Below are 23,342 nucleotides of genomic sequence, written 5' to 3' on the forward strand. Positions count from 1 at the left end.
TGCTGAGGTGGAGAACAATGGAGAAGGAGCAGATCTGGGACGGGCATGAATTTGCTATTAGTCACGTCATGTTTGAGGCATCTTTGAAAGGTCTACATGGAGATGTTGGGGTAACCACACCCCACCCCATGCTTTCAGCCCCTGCTCTCTTGGGGTGTCCCTCCGCATGCTCCCTGGCTGGCTGGAGCCCTCCCTTCCACAGCGACCAGCCCTCCCGGCCCTGCCCTCCTGCCCCAGGCAAGGCTTCTTAGCGCCGTCCCCATAGCCGTGTGTCCTGCTGGGAACAGATCTGAGAAACCAGCTGAGCAAAGGTAGCAATGATGCTAAAGCACCACGGTGAACCCTTCCCACAGGTACCTGTAGTTGAGGAATGACATCTGAGCCTTTCAAAGTCACGAAGCCCTTTCTCGACCTCATGGCTATTGGCATTTGGGCAATTCTCTGTTGTGCGAGGCTGTCCTGTGTGCACTGTGGGGTGTTTATTTAGCAGCATCCCTCCCTTTCTACTCACTAGTTGTGACGATCAAAAGTGTATCCAGTTATTGCCAAATGTCCCCCTGGGGGTGACAGGTAGGGGAGAATTACTGCTCATTGAGAACTACAGCCCTACACAATTTCATGTGGTGGGCAAAGCAAGTCCTATCATCCTCACCTTTCAATGTGACAACAACTGAGGTTCAGAAAGGCTAAGTTTTTTGCCCAAAGTCACACAGCTAGAGATTTGTAGAATGGGAATCAGAGCCTTATCCTTTTGGCTCCAGATGTGGGCCTCCTTCCATTCTAACCTACTGCTTTCTGTTCTGGAGTAAAAGTAATGACGAGCTGGCTTAGGTGAAGGTGTTAGAAGTCATGATGGTTTAATGGGCCAGTCTTTGAGGTGACACAGCTAAATCTTTATAGGAACCTTGGTCTATTTCTGCCTGTTTTTTGCTGCTTAGCTACTGGTAATAAAGGGCCATCACTCTTAGTCTGAGCCCCAAATAAACACAGCTGGCAACATACCATGAGCTCCTCACCACTAGTGGGGTGGGGTGTCTGGGGAAGGTCTGATGCTCCCACAGTCGGCTCCCCAAAGAACCGCCATTAGCCCCTTCTTCCACTGCACCTCTGAGCAAGAGTGGTGGCTGTCCGTGTGCTCAGCCCTGACCCAGACAACGGACGGTCCTTACTGAGTCAGACCCAGCATGTCAGCCCAAGGGGCCAGAATGAGTTTAGCTGCCAGAGATGGAAGAGATCTCACATAGCCTATCAGAACCCAGGCTTTGTCACCTCTTTTCCCATAATAACCTAGCCCATAGCCCTGGATTCTGCCTCAGTTTCCCTGCATGACGCTCCCATTCCATATTGAGCCTAGATCCTTGCGCTCAGTCTCAGCCCCATGTACTTGTGGACTCAGCCCCCACCAACCAGATGGAGCCTCCTCAGACCTGCAAGGAGACCAGCTTGGCTGTGCCCCTTGGCGCCTGGCCATTGGCTGGCTCAGCTGGATCCCAGAGGTAGATCCTCAGCCAGGTCAATTTCCACAGTCCCTGCCATTCCCAGCCCTGGTTGCTGACAACATCCCCTCTGGCCTGTCTTCATGGCCTGGCAGCCCTAGATACGACAGAGAGGCAATCATGGACCATAACATCCAGAACTAGGGTTTCCATTTGTCCTTCTTCATTCAAAGCACATCTCAGAGGAAGTGGGAGGACCACAGCGGAGCTGCATATTCATATGGAGAACAGAGATTGGGGAAAGCCAGAGGGAAGCAACATGCTGAAATGAATGAGAGGCACCTGGAAAATCCCAGACCCAACCAGACCAAGTTGCAACCATGTGTCTGAAGTCAAACCAAAGCAAAAACAATAAAGCTTCCATCAATTAAGTGTTAGTCTGTCAACTAATCTTCTACACAATTGGAGGCCAACGGGGAGTCAAATACAGTCATGTACCGTATAATGATGTTTCTGTCAACACCAGACTGCATATCTAAACGATGCTCCCATAAGATTACAAGGGAGCTGAAAAATTCCTACCACTTAGTGCTGTCTTGACCATCCTGTGCAGGGGTAGGCTTGTGTGTGTATTTCTCTTAGTTTTAACAAAGAACTTTAAAAGTTAAAAAAAAATATTAAAAATGAAAAAAAACCTTATAGAATAAAGATATAAAGAAAGAAGATATTTTTCTACAGCTGTACACTGTGTTTGTGTTTTAAGCTCAAAGTTATTACAAACAAGTTAAAAATTTAAAAAGTTTATAAATTAAAAAGTTACAGTAAGCTGAGATTATTGTTAAAAAAAGAAATTTTTTTTTATAAATGTAAAGTAACCTAAGTGTACAGTGTTTATAAAGTCTACAGTAGTGCCCTAGGCCTCCACCTTCACTCACCACTCACTCACTGACTCACCCAGAGCAACTTCCGGTCCTGCAAGCTCCATTCATGGTAAGTGCCCTATAGAGGTGTACCATTTTTAAATCTTTTATACTGTGTCTTTATTGTACCTTTTCTATGTCTAGATACATTTAGAAACACACATACTTACCATTGTGTTACAATTGCCTACAGTATTCAGTACAGTAACCTGCTATACATGTTTGTAGCCCAAGAGCAAAAGGCTGTAACATCTAGGTTTCTCTAAGTACATTATATGATGTTGCAACGATGACATTAAAGGATGGATGGCTCTGTTTGACTAGAGGGAAAGACTTTATTCAAGCCTGTAATCCTAGCACTCTGGGAGGCTGAGGCAGGAGGATCGCTTGAGCTCAGGAGTTTGCAACCAGCCTGAGCAAGAGCGAGACCCTGTCTATATTAAAAATAGAAAAAATAGCCTCTACTAAAAATAGAAAAAATTAGATGGACATGGTGGTGCTCACCTGTAGTCCCAGCTACTCAGGAGGCTGAGGCAGGAGGATTGCTTGAGCCCAGGAGTTGAGGTTGCTGTGAGCTAGGCTGACATCACAGCACTCTAGCCCAAGTGACAGAGTGAGACTTTGTCTCAAAAAAAAAAAAAAAAAAGACTTTATGCTTTGTCTTGCCTTGAGGCCATCATGCTGGGACTGGGCCACTGGGCTGCTGTTTAGACGTATCTCCCTGACTGCTGTGTCCAGTGATCCAATAAAACAGCTGTTTGAGTCGTGTAGCCCATGGGGACGGTTAGATTTCTCACTTTCCCAGTAGCTGTGTGGTGTCACCCTACAGGGTCCAGGTTTCTCCTGGGACAAGGGGTGGTGGGCAGAATCCAGGCACAGTGGGGCATGGCTCATCATGTAAACCCTTTGGCAAACGTCTCTCGTTAGGAGATAGAAAGAATTCCCTTGCCAGAAACATGGGTAGGGGGACACCAGCATCCCACCAGGCACTGCGAAGAGCCAGCCACTCCTTGCAATTGCCTCACTGAGGAGGGTTCTTCTCTTCCGATTCCCTCTGAACCTGTTTGTCATTTCCAGATGCATCTTAGCACAGCCCTGTGGGGGTGGGGAACACAACTGTTGACTCAAGCCTCCCTCCTTTCCTCCCTGTCCTGACCCCATCACCCCCAGGGGCTTTTTCATCCTGCCCTGTCGTGGGGGGCTCTTAGCACTGAGTGGAGGTGGATAGAGAAGTGTGTTGAGACAGGAATGAACTGCTTCCCCTGTGCTAGTGACAAATTTTCATTTTAGCCTAGTTGAGCCTTTACTTAATGTATTCCAATGATATTTTTTTTCCTTCACCCCCCCTACCTTGCCTCAGAACTGAGAAAACTGGTGTCAGAAGAGAGGCATGAAGAGAGTGAGTTGGGGGAGCAGTGGCCAGGTCCTGACCTTCTGCCCGTCCCTCTGAGAAGCTCTACCACTGAGTGTAAAAGACTCATGGTTAAGTGTAGTCACCATGATGTCTTTGATACCTATGACAGCATCCAACATGCAGGAGACTTCCAGCAAATGGACAGAACCCTATCCTTGTAAAAGATTTTTTAAAAAATGTAATGGTCTCTGCATCTCTCCCTAGTTTTGTAATTTTGAGTAACTTTTTATGATTCCAAAGATGGTGGTCCACTGTGCACTACCTGTTGTAATGTGTGGATGAATGCATGGGTGAATGGGAAGATTGATGGATACAGGTTGGGTAGATTTATTCTACTTCCATGATTTGAAAATATGGAGATGGTTGCTCCAGAGTCTCCAGAGTTGATGGTTTTGGAGCTATTTGATCCTCTATAAAGTTGCTTAGAGACAATATCAGAAAGAAGCTAGTGTTTGTGGCCCTTTTCTTCAGCAAGGTCTTTTCCTCACCCAAGGGACCCAGTATTCTCACTATCTTTCATGAGTAATTGCATTCAATGCTTAAAGGAACAAAGTCCTACTGGAGGCATTTCAAGCAACTGTCAATATATAGCGAAGCGTGCTTTTGAGACCCCCTGAGTCTTCCTATATATAAAAGTCATTACATAAGGATAAAAGGTTCAATTCTATAGGAAGATATAACAATCATAAATATATATGCACCCAACATCAGAGCACTTACATATATAAAACAAACATCAAAAGATCTGAAGAGAGAAATAGACAGCAATATATTAATAATAATAGGAGACTTTAATACCCCACTTACAATAATGAACAGATCATCCAGACAGCAAATAAATAAGGAAATAGCAGATTTAAATAATGCTATAGACCAAATGGACCTACTAGACATATATAGAACATTCCACCCAACAGCAGCAGAATATACATTCATCTTAGGTACACACCAAACATTCTCCAGGATGGATTACATCCTAGGTTATGAAACAAGTCTTAATAAATTCAAGAAGATTAAAATCACTTAAAGTATCTTTTCTGATGACAGTGGAATGAAACTGGAAATCAATAACAAAAGGAAAATGGAAAAATTCACAAATACATGGAAATTAGGACAGCCATTGGGTCAAAGAAGATATTAAAAAGGAAATCAGAAAATATCTCTAGATAAAAAAATGAAACACAACATTGTGTTTCTATGGGATGCAGCAAAAGCAGTATTAAGAAGGAAACTTATAGCAATAAATGCCTATGTTAAGCCGGGCGCGGTGGCTCATGTCTGTAATCCTAGCACTCTGGGAGGCTGAGGCGGGCAGATTGCTCAAGGTCAGGAGTTCGAAACCAGCCTGAGCAAGAGCGAGACCCCGTCTCTACTATAAATAGAAAGAAATTAATTGGCCAACTGATATATATGTATAAAAAAAAATTAGCCGGGCATGGTAAAAAAAAAAAAAATGCCTATGTTAAAAAAGAATACAGGTCTCAAATAAAGAACCTAATATTATGCTTCAAGGAACTAGAAAAAAAAAGAACAAACTAAACCCAAAATTAGCAGAAGGAAGAAAATAATAAACATTAGAATAGAAATAATGAAATGAGAATAGAAAAACAATAGAAAAAAATTGACAAAACTAAGAATTAGTTCTTTGTAAATATAGACAAAACTGACAAAGCCTTAGGTAGACTAAGAAAAAAAGAGAGGAGACTCAGATAAAATCAGAAATGGAATAAAAGATGCTACAACCAATGCCACAGAAATAAAAAAGATTAAAAGGGACTATTATGAACAATTATAACCCCCCCCAAATTAGACAACCTAGAAGAAATGGGTAAATTCCTTGAAACATACAAACTACCAGGATTGAATCAAGAAGAAATGGGAAGCCCAAACAGAATAACGACCAGTGAGAAGATTGATACCAATCCTTCTTAAACTCTTCTAAAAAACAGAAGAGGGGACATTTTCAAATTATTTTTATGAGGCTAGCATCACCCTGATACTAAAACCAGATAAAGACACCACAAGAAAAGAAAACCATAGGCGAATATCCCTGATAAACATGAATGTAAAAATCCTCAACAAATATTAGCAAACCAAATTTAACAGCACATTACAAGGATCATACATCATAACCAAATGGGGTTTATCCTGGGATGCAAGAATGTTCAAAATGTACAAGTTGGTCAATGTGATATACTACATTAACAGAATGAAGGACAAAAATCACGCAATCATATCAATAGAGGCAGAAAAAACATTTGACAACATTCAACATCATTTTATGATAAAAACTCTCAAGAAATTCAGTATAAAGGAACTAACATCAATCCAATAAAGGTTGTGTATGAAAAACCCATAGCTAACATCATAATCAATGGTGAAAAACTGAAAATCTTTTCTGTAAAATCTAGAACAAGGCAAAGAGGACCACTCTCACCACTTCTATTTACAACAATACTGCAATTCCTAGCCAGAGCAATGAGGCAAGAGAAAGAAATAGAAGCCATCCAGAACAGAAATGGAAAACTATAATTATTTTTGTTTGCAGATGACATGATCTTACATGCAGAAAACACTAAAGACTCCACCAAAAAGCTGTTAGGCCTAATAAATACATCCAGAAAAGTTGCAGGTTATAAAAATCAACATACAAAAAGCAGTTGCATTTCTATACACTAACAATGGATTATCTGAAAAGAAAATTAAGAAAACAATCCCACTTATAACAGCATCAACAAGAATAAAATTCTTAGGAATAAACTTAACACAGGAGGTGAAAGACTTGTACACTAAAACCTATAAAACATTGATGAAATGTTAGAGCAGACATAAATAAGTGTAAAGACATCCTGTGTTCACAAATTGGAAGGATCAATATTGTCAAAAGGTCTGTGCTATCCAACATGGCCTTTGGGTACAGAGTCAATGCAATCCCTAGCAAAATCCCAATGGCAGTTTTTATAAAACTAGAAAAAATAATTATAAAATTCATATGGAACCACAAAAGATCCCAAATAGGCAAAGCAACTTTGATCAAGACCAAAGCTGGGGAATGCACCTTCATTCATTTTATGCCAAAGGCTGTGTCTGTCCTGTGTTCAAACTCTTTCCTGGAATAAAATCTCTTTCCTCTAAAAAAGAAAAAATGAACAAAGCTGAATGCTTCCTGATTTTGAATTATATTACATTGAAACATCACATTGTACTCCCATAAATAAGTACAGTTACAATATTACAACCTGTCCATTAAAAAATAAAAATTTTAAAAAGAATACATAATAATTATCAAGAACAGTGGCCTGATAAATAAATTAAAGAAAAATCTTTAAATAAGAAAATGAAAAATGTTTTAAAAAGTTATATTAGAAAGCTACAGTAATCAAACGAGTATGGTCCTGGCATAAAAACAGTCATACCAACCAATGGAACCAAATAGTGGGTCCAGAAATAAACCCACACAGGTAAATTGGCATAATAATAACAACTGCCTCAAAGGGCTTGGGGAGTAGAGTGCCTGACCCATAGCAAGTCTGATGTGATGTGAGTGCTTGTTATCATCATCTCTTTTCCCTGTCCCCATCCTCCCCCTCCCTGCCATATTCTTCTATCTGCAAGATTCACCTGTTCCCTCCCTCCCACCACCCCCCTACCTTCGCCAGGCCATACCCACCTAGGAGCAGGGCGTGGGAAAAAGAGCCTGGAAGGGTGGTCTGCCGGAGCCGCCTCTAGTTTGGCTTTTTTGATTGTTTCCTTTATAGTCTCTAATAACCACGTTATTTTTTTCACAAAAGTCTATATACCTGGTCCTCATAGCATATGGTGTGTTGACAAAACTCTCTGTGTAGCAAAGTGAGGGGGAAGGCTCAGCTTCACGCCTTTCTGTGGAAAAAACACTTAAAAGGTGTTTTAAGTGTGGATGACAATGCCCCCATCCCTTGTCCGGCTGTCAGTGCCTGAGTCTGTCCCCCCATGTGGGGCTGTGACAGAGCCCAGGGCGGGATATCAGATGGCCTGGGTTCCAGTGCTCATTCTGCCAGCAAGCAGCTGTGTGACCTCAGGCAAGTGGCTTCACATCTCTGGGCCCAGGTGACTTCCTGTGAGAGCCCTGAATCTCCTTCTTGACCAACCCCCACTTCTTGGCCTGCTCAGGGCTGCTGATATTGTTGCCACCCAGCCCAGAAGTCAAGGTGCCTGACTCACATCTATCTGTCAACAGCCGCTCCACACGGTCAACGTCAGTCATGAGAGGAAACCACTGAAGAGAGGCAGCGCAGAGATTTTAGGGGATCCTGGGAGGACTGGCTGCTTCCCCAATGGGCCCCTTCTTGTCAGGCAAATCCACTATTTGCACTTGATTCCTTCTGTTTCAAAGCCAAGGTCTGGGGGAATGAGGCATCTTATTTCAAGCCCTTTACATCTTAGCACGAATAAATGACAGATGTTTTCCGGAGAGGAGGGTTTTAGGAGGAAGACCACCAGGGCCTAGAGAGGAAGGATGCAGGGTGGAGCAGAGAGCAGATCTGTGGGAGGGAGCAAAGGGCTTTCTTATACATCCCACAGTTGACCCAGTGAGGGGGTCACGTGTACCGGCCATACTGTGACTGTAACTGTCTTTACCAGTCTTCCTGGTACAGCCTAGAGGTTCATAATGGACTTTAGATCCCCACAGAACAACTTCCTAGCTAGGTAACCTGGTACATCTTATTAAAATATTGCTGCATGCCTCAGTTTCCACATCCCCAGTCTTCCTCCTTCATAATAACAACCACCAAGATTGGATGGCATTCACCATGTGCTGGGGCTGTCCTGCACACACTCAATCCTCACAACATCTTATGTTATGGTCCTATGAGCAAGTGGCAATGAAATTGCAAAAGGTGTTTTCACAGCTTGTTGAGAATTAAATATTTTTCCTTGCAAAAAGTGGTCAAAAGCCTGGAAGATATGAGAGTCAGTTTGTACAAGGTCTGGTGAATACGGTGGATGAAAGAGAGTTTCCAAGTCCAGCTTCTGTAGTTTGAGCAGCAATGTTTTCTGTGACATGTGGTCTTGCAAGAGGCAAGACCTCGCTAGGGCAATCAAGAAAGAGAAGAATATTAAGGGAAAGAGGAGGTCAAACTATCACTCTTCACTGACGATATGATCCTGTATCTAGAAAACCCCAAAGATTCTACCAAGAGTCTTCTGGAATTGATAAATTCAGCAAAGTCTCAGGATACAAAATCAATGTACATAAATCAGTAGCATTTCTATATACTAATAACAGTCAAGCTAAGAGTCAAATAAAAGACTTACTACCATTCACAATAACCACAAAGAAAATAAAATACTTAGGAATACACCTAACGAAGGAGGTGAAAGATCTCTATAAGGAGAACTATGAAACTCTGAGGAAAGAATTTGCAGAGGATACAAATGAAAGAACATATGGTCATGGATAGGTAGAATCAACGTTGATAAAATGGACAGAAAAGAACAGAGAACTTAGATGCTAGTGTGGATGCAGAGAGAAAGAAATGCTTATTCACTCTTGGTAGGACTGCAAATTAGTGCAACCTCTATGGAAAAGTATGGAGATTCCTTAAAGAACTGAAAGTAAACCTACCATTTGATTCAGCAATCCCACTATTGGGTATCTACCCAAAGGAAAAGAAGACTTTTTATCAAAAAGACACCTGCACTCAAATGTTTATTGCAGCACAATTCACAATTGCAAAGATGTGGAATCAACCCCCAAGTCCTTATCAATTCATGAGTGGATTAATAAAATGTGGTATGTGTATACTGTGGAGTATTACTGAGCCATACAAAAAGATGAAATAATACCTTTTGCATCAATCTGGATGGAACTGGAGACCATTCTTCTAAGTAAAGTATGTCAAGAATGGAAAAACAAACACCACATGTACTCACTATTAAATTGGAACTAACCAAAGAGCACACATCTGCAAGACGGAAGTAAAACTCATCGGAAATCTACCGGGGGTGGGGTGTGGAAAAGAGGGGAATAAACCAACCTAATACATAATATGAAAAAACCATGTGGGTGACAGGCATACCTATAGCCAGGACTCAAACATTACAAGAAGATCCATGTAACCTAAAACATGTGTACCCCTTGATATTTTTGAAATAATAAAAGAGAGAAAATGAGCAAATGAAACCAACAGCAGAAACCAGCTCCTAGTCCCGGCAGTCATAAAAGTTTCCATTCCAGGACGTATTCATAATGATTCTGACTAGAATTCCAAAGAAGACCAGGAAAAGGCCTTTCCTAGTATTGCTTGGGTTGGAGCCCTGAGGCCGGAAGCCATATCTTATTTGTCCTGCATGATGCCCAGACTACAGTGGGCGGCAGGAAACCTGTAACGAATGAATGAATTATCTGGCGCTGTGCCATTATTGGGAAGCTAGAGAAAGGGGGTGCTCTTGGTGCTCATTTAAGTGGCAATGTTGGGGTGCAGAGGTATTGTCTCTGTGAAGCCAGTTTTGGGGAGGGGTGGTTACAGATCTGAAAGTGTTTTTAAAAGCCTATTTAGCCAGAGCTTGTTTGTGTGCTGGGGTGTGAAACCCTATGAATGTATTATCAGCAGGGCCTTAGATGGGTTTGTGTGATTTGCTTTGTCCAGAAACAGGCTCCTTCTTTGAACATTCCCTAGGGGCAGAGAGACCAACAGGCCCACCTGCTCTTCTACTGACCCATCCTCATACCCACAATTAATGCAGGAGATGTTTTGGTTTTTAAAGGAACAGTGCCATTTTGTCCTAAAGATGTGATGTCCAAAATGGTATCCCCTAGCCGTGAGGCTATTAGTACTGGTAATACAGCTAGTTTGAATTCAGATGTGCTGTCAGTGTAAACTAGCCATCAGGTATTGAAGACTTATACGCACAAAAGAATGTGATATGACTCATTAGTAACTTTTATATAGATTACATGTTGAAATGATAATATTTTGGAAATATTAGGTTAAATAAACATTTTGAGTGACAATTTTTAAATGTGGCTATCATAAAATTTTAAATTACATATGTGGTTCATATTATATTTCTACTTGAGAGTGCTACTCTAAAAGATGCCCTGTCTTAGAGTTCATTCCTGGAATGCTTGTATTTCATTTTGGTCTCAAGAAGAAATGATAAGATCTGAGTAAATAGGAGAATGGGATTGCCCATGAGAAAAGTGCACACATATGAAACCACAGGTGTATTTAGCAGAAGAAAGTAGGCCAGTTGGCCACAAGCCCACCCCTAGCTTTCCTTTTATTTGGTCTTATTCTTTGAAGACTTGTGTGTCACTTTTACTGTTATTTCAACATGCTGGTAAAGAAAATACAATAATGACAGCTAACATTTGCAGAGAACTTGCTATGTGCCATGGGCTGTGTTAATTGCTATCTATACATTATTGCATTAATGAAGCAAGCACCTGACTGTCCCCATTTTACAAATAAGCAAGGTAGACAGGTGGCACTCAGAAGGGTAAATGCGGTGGAAGTCACAGGAGATGGAGAGTGAGGAACAGGCAGTAGTCACAGGCACTGCCCCGGTTCCTGGCTTGGCACGTAGGTGGATGCTGGGCCTGGCGGGGGGTGGCAGGAGACACTAGCTTACTTGGTGTCCTTGCAGCAGATGCCTCGCAGAATGCTCATGTGTAGCAGGTGCTCTTTAACCCTTCGTGGAGTCCCTCAACACCTGAGCCTTCTCTCTGTCCCCTTTAGTCCTGCTCCCTTCCTTCTTCCTATCACCTCTTCCCAGGAAAATGCCTCCATTCCATTGCTGTGCAATGGACAGAGAACGGTTGTTAGCATCAGATGGACTCAGGTGTGGGGCCGAGTCCCACCACCTACTGGCTGAGTAACTTATACAATGTGGGGGAATAACATTTACCTCGCAGGGTTATAATGGGATTTAAGGACATTTTGGTGTAATGAATCACCAGGCATACAAAAGGTGCTTAATAAATATTAGCTAGTGTTGCTATTAGTTCTTTTCTTGTGGCACACCTCTGCTGGCCCTCTATTTTCCAGATCTCAGTTGTGGGGAAATAATGGTGACAGGAAGAGAGTGACTTCCGTGCTGCGCTCCACCCTGACCCCCAGCCCAGGACAATATGGGCTTCACTCCTTACTCCAATATGTAGGCTCCTTGGGATCTGAAAAGAGCCAGTCTCTTTCCGTCTAGAAAAATATTTTTCTGTGTGTAATTACCAAGCCTAAGCAGCTGCCCTTTGGAAGCTGGTGATCTATTTTGCATGTGCGTATTGCAAACAAAAAGCAGAAGCTATAGCCACAGCGTAGTTTTCAAATATGATGCTTGTTGCCATGGCCCTCTGACCAGTCATGTACCACGGGCACAGGGAAGCCACCTTCCAAGAGAGGTGGCATGCAGCTTGCTGCGTCAGACCCTAGCCTGGCGCTGGCAGACCTGGCTCTCAGGTCCAGCTCAGACATTCAATGGGAAGTGGCTTTGGGTAAATTCTTTTTCCTCTCTGGGTCTCAGTGTCTGCATTCATCTAACTAGGGAGTGGGGTCTTATGGTCTCAGCTCTGAGATCTTTGATGGGAACTCCAAAGTCAGGGACCATATCCTTCTTGTTTGTAGCTGGGTCCCTAGTGTCTAGCACAGTGTCTGGCATATAGTAAATACTCAACAAACACTTTTTACATAAGTGACTGACCCTGGGCTGTTTCAGCTGTGGCCACCTGTGCAATAGATGCTGCCGATTCCAACACAGGTCTTGGGGGAGATGAGTGACAAATGGACTTAACAGATATATAGAGTTTCACTGGGCACAGTGAGAGGGTCTGGACATTTTTTCATCTTTCTCATCCCTATTGCATGTACAGACTGTGCCTGAATCTACATATAACATAAAATAATAAAAGGAAGGATAGTAGTAAAACTACTTAATTCAGCTAGAAACTCCTATGTATATTGAAAACAATTGATAGAATATACATATTCAGTATTTTTTTGTTTAGTAAAAAAAAGATCTACCTTACTTGGATTCAAGAGAAGGATCCCACCCCGCAAATGCTTAGTTAATTGTGTCAGTTCGTACATACGGAGCAGCCACTATTAATATAAAGGCGGCATGGTGATCGTGGGCTGTGATTATTGGTTGGCAGAGTTGAGACAGATATTTCCTTCTCAGCAGCCTGAAGGCTCCTCGTGTGTGTGTGTGTGGGAGACCTCACAGACTTTATTTGTGACGTCCATTAACTCTAATCCTTTAACTGAGCCAATGTCTGCCGTGCAGTGGACAGTGAGCCCATGGCGTCTTCCTCCTCTGGGAGGAAGTGATGCACACAGGAGCGTTGGTCCGGGGAGGTGCTCACCAGACTCAGCACCTGATAAGTTGTCAATAGTAATCAATAACCTGGGACTGAAGGTGTATCATTTCCAGAGTACAGGAAGAAGGAAGCTGCACCTGGACTTATGAGCTCTCTCATGGGCAGTCAAGATGGAAAAAGGACAGCAGGCGGGTGTTGCTAGCAGACCTTTGAAGCAGACAGGCAGGCAGGTGTAACTAAACACCTGGGAGCAGGTGGAACAATGGCTTGGCAAGGGGAAGAACCACAGAAGCTCCAAGGTCTCTCTCCTGCTCTCCCCTGCACTCTCCTTCTTGCTTCCTCACCCTTTCTTCTCTCTCTCTCTCTCTCTCTCCCTCTCCCTGCCTCCTGCCACACACACACACACACACACACACACACACACACACACACACACACATCACACTCCTGTTGCAAAAACCAGAGTAGCAAGATGCACAGAGTATCACAAAGAAATCATACAAATTGGAGGGACATCATCCTAATAGGGTGATTTTCATTCTAACTCCTGTCTGGTATTACCTTCAATTTATGGTCTTTGTCACATCTAATCCTTCCTATTTTCTAAAATGCTTCCCTCCAAGATCCCAGGAGGTGACTTTCCTCCTTCCCCTTTTCCCCGCCTTTCGCTGGGGTGAGCGGACCCAGCTCCCAGGGCGTGCTCTGGGCAGTGTGAGGACAGAGGAGGCTGCTGCAGGCTGCAAGTGCCCGCGCTCCTGGCGGACAGTGTCATTCTGCCTGAGGCAGCTCACAGGCTGGGGCAGCCGGTGAGGCTGTCAGAGGGACGGTCCTGGGGGAGGCGGCAGCCACTGCAGAAGACTTCGTTCCATGTCTCTTTTGTTCTCAGTAAAACCAAGTCCCTGCATCAGGGATTAGATGGACACTTAAATGGAAAAAATAAAGCTGGTGCTGTGTGATTTTCTGTCTAGTTACAATTCCGTAACTAGATTAGTAGAAAATGTCTGGATCTGCTAGAGGGAAGAGTGGCTTTGCGGGGCTGACGCTGGCTGGAGTCTGGGGAGCAGACTTCTAGCTCGGTGGCTCTCACACGAGCCACCGTGTGGCCCTCAGTCAGGCCTCTTGCCTCTGCTTCCTTGTCGCTGGAGTGAGAGGGTTGGTCCAGATCATGCCATCCCCCACCCCCATGAGAGATGCCCCGTGAAAACTGGGCTCCAGGATCAATGTAGTTGACAGCACTGTGCTCTAGTAGTAGCCAACACTAGTGGTACTTGGTTTCCATCTCAAAACATATTCACTATTTAGTCTTTGCAGGTGGAAGCACGTGCTGTTTTTATTCTTCTTTTACAGATGAGGCACAGAGAGGTTATACAATGTACACAAGGTCACACAGCCAGTAGGAAGGAAAGCTGAGGTTCATGCAATCTTGCCTCAAAGTCTGAGCTCTTAACCCCTATGTCACTCTGTGTGCATCGTGAGGAGGTTTTGCAGTAAACCAACTAGTGTAACTTTTGTTCAACACAGCAAGCCCCAAACTGATGTGACCACAGAACTTCCAGGAAGCAGCAGAGTGTGACGGCTGACAGCACAGCATCTAGCATCAGACGGGGCTAGGTTTACATCTTGCCATCTTTCCCTTCCACTGTCAATCACCGTGACCTTGGGAAAATGCTCAACTTCTCTAAACATCAGTTTCCTCAGCTATAAAATAGGGATGGTGATGACAATGTGGTTGCTGGGAGGACTGAAAGAACCAATGCATAAAAGACCTTTGCATAGTGCTTGGCATACTATATGGATATCGGCTTTTACTGTATATGCAAATATACACACACACTGTATGTATACAGTATATACTATATTACTATATATGTGTATATAGTGTATATATAGAGAGAGTTACTATAAAGATGTATATTCATGTATTATATAAAGATAAACACACACATACACACACAACCTATGCACAGTCTATAGAACTGATATTCCTAAAACACATTTTGGGAAGTGTTAGGGTAACAATTACTAAGGTCCTTTCCTCTCCCCCTATTTTGATTTCTATTTTTGAATGCTAAAGTTTCTAGGATCTTATTAAGGCATGTGTGGGCTTCCTGTGCAGAAAGAACTCACAGCAACAGGACGCCACAGCTACCGTATTTCCCCGAAAATAAGACAGGGTCTTGTATTTATTTTTCTTCAAGAAGACACCTTAGGGCTTATTTTCAGGGGGTGTATTGTTTTTCTTAAGTACGGTACAACAGTCTACATTTATTCAAATATAGTTAAGTCATCTTCTTCTGAAACATCATCATAACTCTCCAAACCCCGAATTCCATCCTGAATTTCTTGTGACTCTATTTCCTTTAGAACCATTGGCCCCAATCTCTCATGTCGAGCAATAGAGCTCTCATGGGGTGGGTGAGAAGGTCTGCTCATCTTCTTTACCGCTCCACGACGAAATGCACGGGTTGTGCAGATGCGCTGCATAGCCACACCCATCACTAGGGCTTATTTTCGGGGTAGGGCTTATATTGCGCAAATGCTTAGAAATCCTGTTAGGGCTTATTTTATGGGTAGGTCTTATTTTCGGGGAAACATGGTAGGGAGGGCCTGAGAGATTGCGGTGCCAAACTCATTTGTTTTATAGAAAGCTGAGGCCTGGGAAGGTCCAGTGACTTGCCTGAAGCTACTGTGCATGGTGCCCTCATTGTCAGACAATGTGAACATGGGAAGTCACAGAGTTGCGGGATGGCACCTCATCACTGCAGTCGCCTTGGGGGAGAGTGGCACTTAACTTCCAATGAGCCTTGAGAGCTAATCTGCAGGCTCAAGGGCAGGGCACTCTGGGCCTTCCTGAAAACCCACTCACCAGGTTCTCATAGGGTAACTAAAGGACCCTCTGTTCCAACTGGCTGGCCCCTCCAGGCTGGGGTCTCCCTGCAGCTTCATGCCTGGCCATGCTGGGTCCCAACTCTGGCCTTTGTCCACCATCCTTCCACCAAAGTTTTGCACTCCCCTTTCAGATCATCATTGCTGGAAAGTTGCTGACCCACCAGAGACCATGGTTCTCATCCCATTTTCACCAATGTGGGATAATAAACTAACTTTAGGCCAAAGGGATGTGGGTGAAGTGACGAGAGCCGTTTGCAGGCCTGGACTACATAAACCTCTGGGAGGTCCTTGCCCATTTCCCTCATTTGCTGGCTGGATCTGAGGCCCTGGGTAGCCTTAGTAGACATGTGCTGAAGACAGCAGAAACCCTGGCAGCCTGGGGCCCTGAATGACTGTGTGGAGAAGAGTCCCACCCCCCAGCTCTACAGCCAAATGACCTTTATGTGAGCCAAAAATGAACTTCTATTGTGTGAGGGCACCAATTTGTCAGGTCATTTTGTTACTGTGTCCAGTGTTCCCCTAATACATATTTGTATTTCCTTGACCAGTAATATTCCCTGCCCCCCAAACCCAGCTCAAGTCCTACGTCTTGTCTGAAGTCCTCCTGGCTTCACTGATCTCAGTGTGCCCTGTCACCCTCATTTCTGTGGCACTGTCACACTCAGCCAGTTCCCGCTTTGCTACGCATGGGCTTGTGGCACTAATTGAAGAGGACAGAGACCTCGTTCTATACTTATTCTGCATCTCCCAAAATGCCTAGCGTCAAGCCCGGCAAACAGTAGGCACTCAATCAATACTTGTTGATCGATTTGAGAGTGGCTGGAATGATCCATATCAAACTGCAGGCATCATCTGGGAGCTCGCTGATTAAACAGATGAATCTTGCAACCTTTCTCGAATGCCACCAGGCCAGCCTTTGCTCCGAAGCCTGGAGACTCAGCCTGGGGGAGCTCTCCTTGCCCGCCAGGTCCTGGGGGGCTTCCCAGGATCCCAGGCGCTCCGGGCCGCTCTGAAACGGCCAGGGCATCCATCAAATGACCTGCTCACCGAAGGTTATTCTTTGTTCTCCCTGATCCTTCTGCTTTAAACAAAAAATAGAAAACAAACAAAAAAATCCCACTGTAGACCCTTCTCTCTGGGGCTCCTGTTTCCCTCTCTGCCTCTCTGTGGAAGAGTGGAAAAGAAGTATCTTCCAAGTACTATATCTGTATTTTAAAATAGATATTTATGTTTTAAAGCCTCATACAAGTGTTGTGACAAGGGGCCCTATAATCCTAGACTCAGGACTAGGGGCCTTGAACATCAGTTAGTGGCGTACCTTGAACTAGCCTTTCCACCCAGCCAGTGCCACTCCGGCGCTGCGGTAACTAACAGGTTAGTGAAAAATTCAGCAGTACCAGGTAGCTGGCATCATGGTGATCAAAAATATCTTGGAGCCACTATACTTAGTTTTATTTATTTGTTTTATTACTTCTTGTAGTAAAAGTAATATTTGTTTCATGACAAACTTTTCATTATCATTACCTATGGATAAACAAATCAATATCACATATGGATAAGCAAAGAAAAATGCACATCACATGAATTTCCATGAATGAAAGATAACCCACTGTGAATATTTCGGTGTATATCTTTCTAGGCTTTTCCCAATGCCAACATAGGCATTTTTGATCTAATATATACTCTACATGTATTGTTTTGTAAGTTTTTTTTTTTTTTTTTTTTCTGGAGACTGGGTCTTGCTCTTTGCCCAGGCTGGAATGCAGTGGTGGGATCACAGCCCACTGCAACATTGAACTCCTGGGCTCAAGCCATCCTCCTGCCTCAGCCCCCCCAAGTAGCTGGGAGTAGTTACATGCATCCATGCCCAGCTAGTTTTTAAAATTTTTGTTTTAGAGATGCGATCTTGCTGCCCAGGCTGGTCTCAAACTCCTGGTCCCAAGTAACACTTCCTCCTAGGCCTCCCAAAGCACTGGGATTATAAACACATCACCATGCCCAGCCTGTAAACTAGTTTTTACTTAACATTTTTATATGTTAAATATAAACATGATCATTTTTAAAAACTTTATGTTGTTCCGTTTTATAGAAATGTACCATCGTCCAGAAAACTATTATTGCCTATTGTTCAATATTTAAGTGTTTTTCTGTTTGTTTTGTTTGCTGTTATATTTAAAGTTGTATGATACCTATGACCAGAGAGGGACCATCAGTCTATCTCCCCAACCAGCATTCCAGCTGGTTTGAAGTTTATTCAGTGAAATTGATGAGTGTGTGGATGCAGATTGGGGAGAGGTGGGCTGGGGAGAAAGAACTTAAATAGTTAATGTCATTTTAAAGCTGTGTGTCTTAATCCAATTTCTGCTCTGGTTGAAATTCTGCTGCTCTTTAAAACATACTTGTGGGTTTAGATCCAGTTTTTATCTGATCACGAGGCTGCAGAACCTCTTACCATGCAAGTCTGGGCACTTGCATGAGTGGAAAGGAGGTGGGTTTGTTTTCAGCATAATTCAAATGGGCAAAAGCAGGGTATCCTGGTGAGCTGTGTGTATTGTGGTGTGCAGTAGCATGCGTGTGTGTACATATTCATCCTGTGGTTTCTGGCCCCTTGAGCCAGGGCCTGGTTATTTCAATAGGAAAAGAAGAAGATTTCTGCTTTTGAGAGGCTCAGGGGAAAGAAAAAGCAAGGTGAGGTGCAGGGGGACATTTAACTTGCCTGGGAGGATATTGGATCAGGGAAGAGCCACATTAGGGAAACTGGCTTTTTGGTGTGTGCAGATGTATTAAAATTCTTCTACTTAATGTGTCAAAAATCTTTTTTCATAGTAAAAAATAGAAACCATTAATCTCTCCCCCCCACCCCCTACCGTGCTCCATTTTCTTGTCTGCCTTGCGACTCCCACGATGCCTGGCCTGCCGTGGGACGCTGAGAGGGCTTGGCCACACCTGCGGTGGGCACAGGCACTTCCCTGCAGGGAGCAACTGCCGCCTGGGGACCAGACCCTTCGTGCCACCTAAGGTCACACGTCCTGGTTTGCTTGGCCCCCGCGGAAGGAAAGGAGTGGGCTTATGCGTGAGTCTCTGAGCAAGATTGCTTCAGAAAGCAGAGCGCTGGCTGTCTGGGGGAGAAGAACAGAGGTGGCAGCTCCTGTTAAACCCTGTCCCCGCCAGTCCCATCAGCTCTTCAGATCATGGCTTTGAGACAGTGTCATGCAGGGGAAAGGGAGCTGGAGTTGATTCAGGACTCCTGGCTCTGCCAATGGCCAGCGGGGTGGCTTTGCCCAAAGTCATTTATCTTCTCCGAACTTCAGAGTCCTACTATGCTAAATGGTGATGGCAGGGTCATTTGTGAAGAGCTGGTGGGCTAATCCTTCCAGACCCACTGACTCCGTGATGTGTCTCGCCTGAATTCTCAGGTAAAAGTTGTCTCTCCTGTCCTTTCCTCCTTGATACTCTCACAGCACAGCGTCTATTCTCATGACACTAAGTGATGACAGTTTACGGGGTTTGTATTCTCTGTGGGATTTTTGCTCCAGTTAGGGTAATGTTCATGGCCATCACCCTCAAACCCCCCAAATTTTAGAGGCTTAACTCATTAGAAGTATATTTATTAATCACTTGGTTGATGGGCACCTCCAGGTAGAAATTCAGAGACCCAGGTTCCTTCTGTCTTGTGGCTCTGTCCTCCCCTAGACCCTTGGAGTTGTGTATGTCCAGCCAAAACCTTAAATGATTGTGCAGAGGAGACACCAATGCTTCTGAAGCATTGTTTACCAATTACTTCTGCTCACATTTTGCTGATGACAATAGTTAGGTAATTGCACCTAAATGCAAAGGATATTTTGCACATATTAATACTAGTCCCCGGACAAAAGAACTATGAACATTCGGTGAACAGTTTGCTGTCTCTTCCACAGCTAAGATCCCTGGGAGGTCAAGGCATTGTGTTCCCTGTGTCTCAGCACTGTATGTAGTTCCTAACACAAATATGCAGCATAGGAGACTTGCATCCTATTGCATGTGTATTTCATTTCTGTAAATTTAGCTACACAAAGAAAGTGAGAGAAAGAAAACAATCTTAATAGTGCCTGCAATTCTGCCTGCCAATCCCATGGGCATGCAATGGGCTTACATCTAGAACAGTGGTCTGCAAACAACAGCCCCTGGGCCAAGCCCTGCCCACTGCCCCCTTTTGTAAATGAAGTTTCATTGGAACATGGCCATGCCCATTTGTTCACTTAGTGTCCATGGCTGTTTTCATGTTAGAATGGCAGAGCTGAGCACTTGTGACAGAGAGCAGAAAGCCTAAAATGTTTGCTTTCTGGCCCTCTCCGGAGAAAGCTGGCTGACCCCTGCTCTAGCAAGACAGCATGAGACGGGAGACTTGCCTTGCTGTTCTTTCATCAGTCTGCTCGCTCGCCTGCTGAGAGTGCGCATCTTGTCCTGACTGTGATTATCAGCCTAGTGTTTAAAAACACGTGTTTATAATACTACATGGTGTCCAGACGCAAGCCAACTACTTTGTGAATGAACAGACCGTGTACACCATACAATTATTTAAGGAATTTGTAAGGGCGATGTTTATCTTACACACTTTCTTCACAGTCTATTGCTCCTTATAAAATGTGACTCGGCTGTAATGGCGTATTGAATGAGTGCAGTAAGTGGCTGTGCCAACCCTTTGAAAAGTTAAAGGGACCCTACAAAGCACAGTATTACTATTACTTTTGTTTCTCACTTACATTTCAAGAGACAGGTACCCTCTATCTGAATCTAAGGAGGATAACCTCTCACCTTGTAGACTAGTATTAAATTCCAGCTGCTTTCATTACAAAACACAAATATTTTTCATTTTTTATGAAGAGTTTTCTAAAGACTAGAATGGGTGAATAAAAAGTAATCTAAGGCAGAAGGGACATTTGAAAGAATTCCTGCGGCATGGTGCTCACCCTCATTTGTTTCTGAGCCTAAGGGCACAGAAAAGTCACCCCAAGCACATCCTCGGGTTGATACTTGTTGGCTTCTGTAGCAGGTGACCACAGCCCCTTGGCATTGCTGGCGTCCTGGATGCCAACTGCTTCCTACTGCAAGCAAACGTGATACTGCTCAAGAGCTTTCTCTGCCGCTATTGTGAATTGCTCAAGAGCAAATCTCCCTCACCTCCAACCCAGGCCAGATGGACTTGGTGGTTAAGCTTCTTCACTCCTTGAGTAGCACAATTCTGGGATGTGTTCTACACACTGTCCCAGAGTTCCTCCAAGCCATTGAGCTCCAATTTGCTATGGTAGCAACCTGGGCATCAGTGCACCTTATTGACATTCTTTCCTTCCTTTGCTCAATTTCCCACTCACCCAAGCTTCCAAATAAACTCCATGTACAAAAACCCTTGTCTCAGAAACTGCTTCTAGGGAAACCCAAACTAAAACAGCCTTTTTAAATTTTGGAGTGGTTTAATTTATTTTGTTGCCCAAATTAACCATTGAGTATAGACTGTTATTCATAAGATACAAGAAAGGAAAAAGAAAGAAAAAATTGAAAATTTTTCCAGTGTCAGATTATGTCAGCCTTGAAACTTGCATGGGAAGAAACCAGAAAGAGAAATATGTGGGAGGGAAAAAGATTATAAAATCAGAAATATCCATGTTTGGGAGCATCTATGAAGCACATTTGTGTTCACAATATAGTCTTGAGAATTACAAAAATGATTCCTCTGATGAGAGACTTAGAATTCCCCATTAAAATAAAACCAGTCAATCAACATAAATTTTAAAAATCATCAGGCTGGGCATAGTGGCTCATGCCTGTAATCCTAGCATTCTGGGAAGCTGAGGCGGGAGGACCACTCTAGGTTGGGAGTTCAAGACCAGCCTGAGCAAGAGCGAGACCCTGTCTCTACTAAAAATAGAAAGAAATTAGCTGGAAAACTAAAAATATATAGAAAAAATTAGCCGGGCATGGTGGTGCATGCCTGTAGTCCCAGCTACTCAGGAGGCTAAGGCAGGAGGATTACTTGAGCCCAGGAGTTTAAGGTTGCTGTGAGCTAGGCTGACACCACGGCACTCTAGCCTGGGCAACAGAGTGAGACTCGGTCTCAAAAAAAAAACAAAAAACAAAAACGAAAACAACAAAAAAAACCATCATCACAGGTAATTCTGATACAAACTCAGGACCAAGATCTGCCGCTCTGTTTAAGTTTATGACATTAAAATGACATTATGATAGCATTTGTTTCTGTGAGGCAGGCATTGTGCTAAGTTCTTTGCATATGCTATCTCCTCTAATTCTGACACCAACTTGTGAAGCAGGATTTTTGTTGTTATCTGCAATTTGTAGATGATGGGTTTGTGCTGAGAAAAGTTAAGAAATTTGTCTGAGACTACACAGTCTCTTGCTTTGGAACTGAAATTCAGCCTCCTGCCTTTCTCAGGTACTATGTGTTTATGTGATTTTTCTCTTTATTGGTCAACTTTGCCAAATGTTGCCTCATCACAGGACCAGTTTCATTTTTATGGATTAATTTATAATTTCTTTGTAAATTACTTTTTCTTCTACTTTCTTTGGATTATTATTATTTTTTGCATTTCCTGGTTTGAAAGTTGAGTTCATTTGACTTCAATATATCTTTTATGCTTGTTTATTGCTATTCATTGGCTTCTGAGTACCACTTTGGCTGCATCTCATAAGTTTTGTTATAGAATGCTATTGTTAAGTTATATGCAGTTTATAATTTGCTAGTGTTTCTTCTTGAACTTGGGAGCTATTTAAAGATCTGCTTGATTTCAGGTGTATGTTTTTTGTGCGGTTATCTTTTTTTTGTAGATTTCTAACTATATTACACTGTGGTCAGTGAACCCCTACATGATAACAGCTTTTCCTTTCTGATCTATTAACAGAACAAGACAGGTTCTAGAATTTCCATATGGATGGAAGGGAATACTGCATTTCTATTGACTTTATAGCTTTTACCTAAAATTGGAAGAAATGTCAACTATATCCATGTTAAAGAATGGAATGGGTTGCTGAGGGGGATTATAAGAAAACTAAAATCCTTCTGTTTACCCCCAAGCCTCCTGCTGATGCAGACCATTAAAAATAATCTTTTTATCCCCTCTCCACATTTTGTATTTCCTAGCTTAGTGACTTGGTCAAAATAAATCTTCAACATATGTTGACTTGAGTAGTTACACCCATCATAAAATAATTAGCATTATGTACTGATATAAGCAGCATCAGCAGTGAGAGCAAGAAGAATTAGAGATGAAATCAGGGTGACCAGGTGTTAACCGAGTGCCATGAAGGAGGAAGTGAGGATGGAACATGGGGCCTGCAGGCTAGATAAAATGAGGCAGAGTGGCATGGAGGGGCAGGGTGTTTCCAACACAGAGAGA

The sequence above is a fragment of the Microcebus murinus genome, chromosome 17 (genome assembly GCF_040939455.1).
Source record: "Microcebus murinus isolate Inina chromosome 17, M.murinus_Inina_mat1.0, whole genome shotgun sequence".
NCBI classification, from domain to species: domain Eukaryota; kingdom Metazoa; phylum Chordata; class Mammalia; order Primates; family Cheirogaleidae; genus Microcebus; species Microcebus murinus.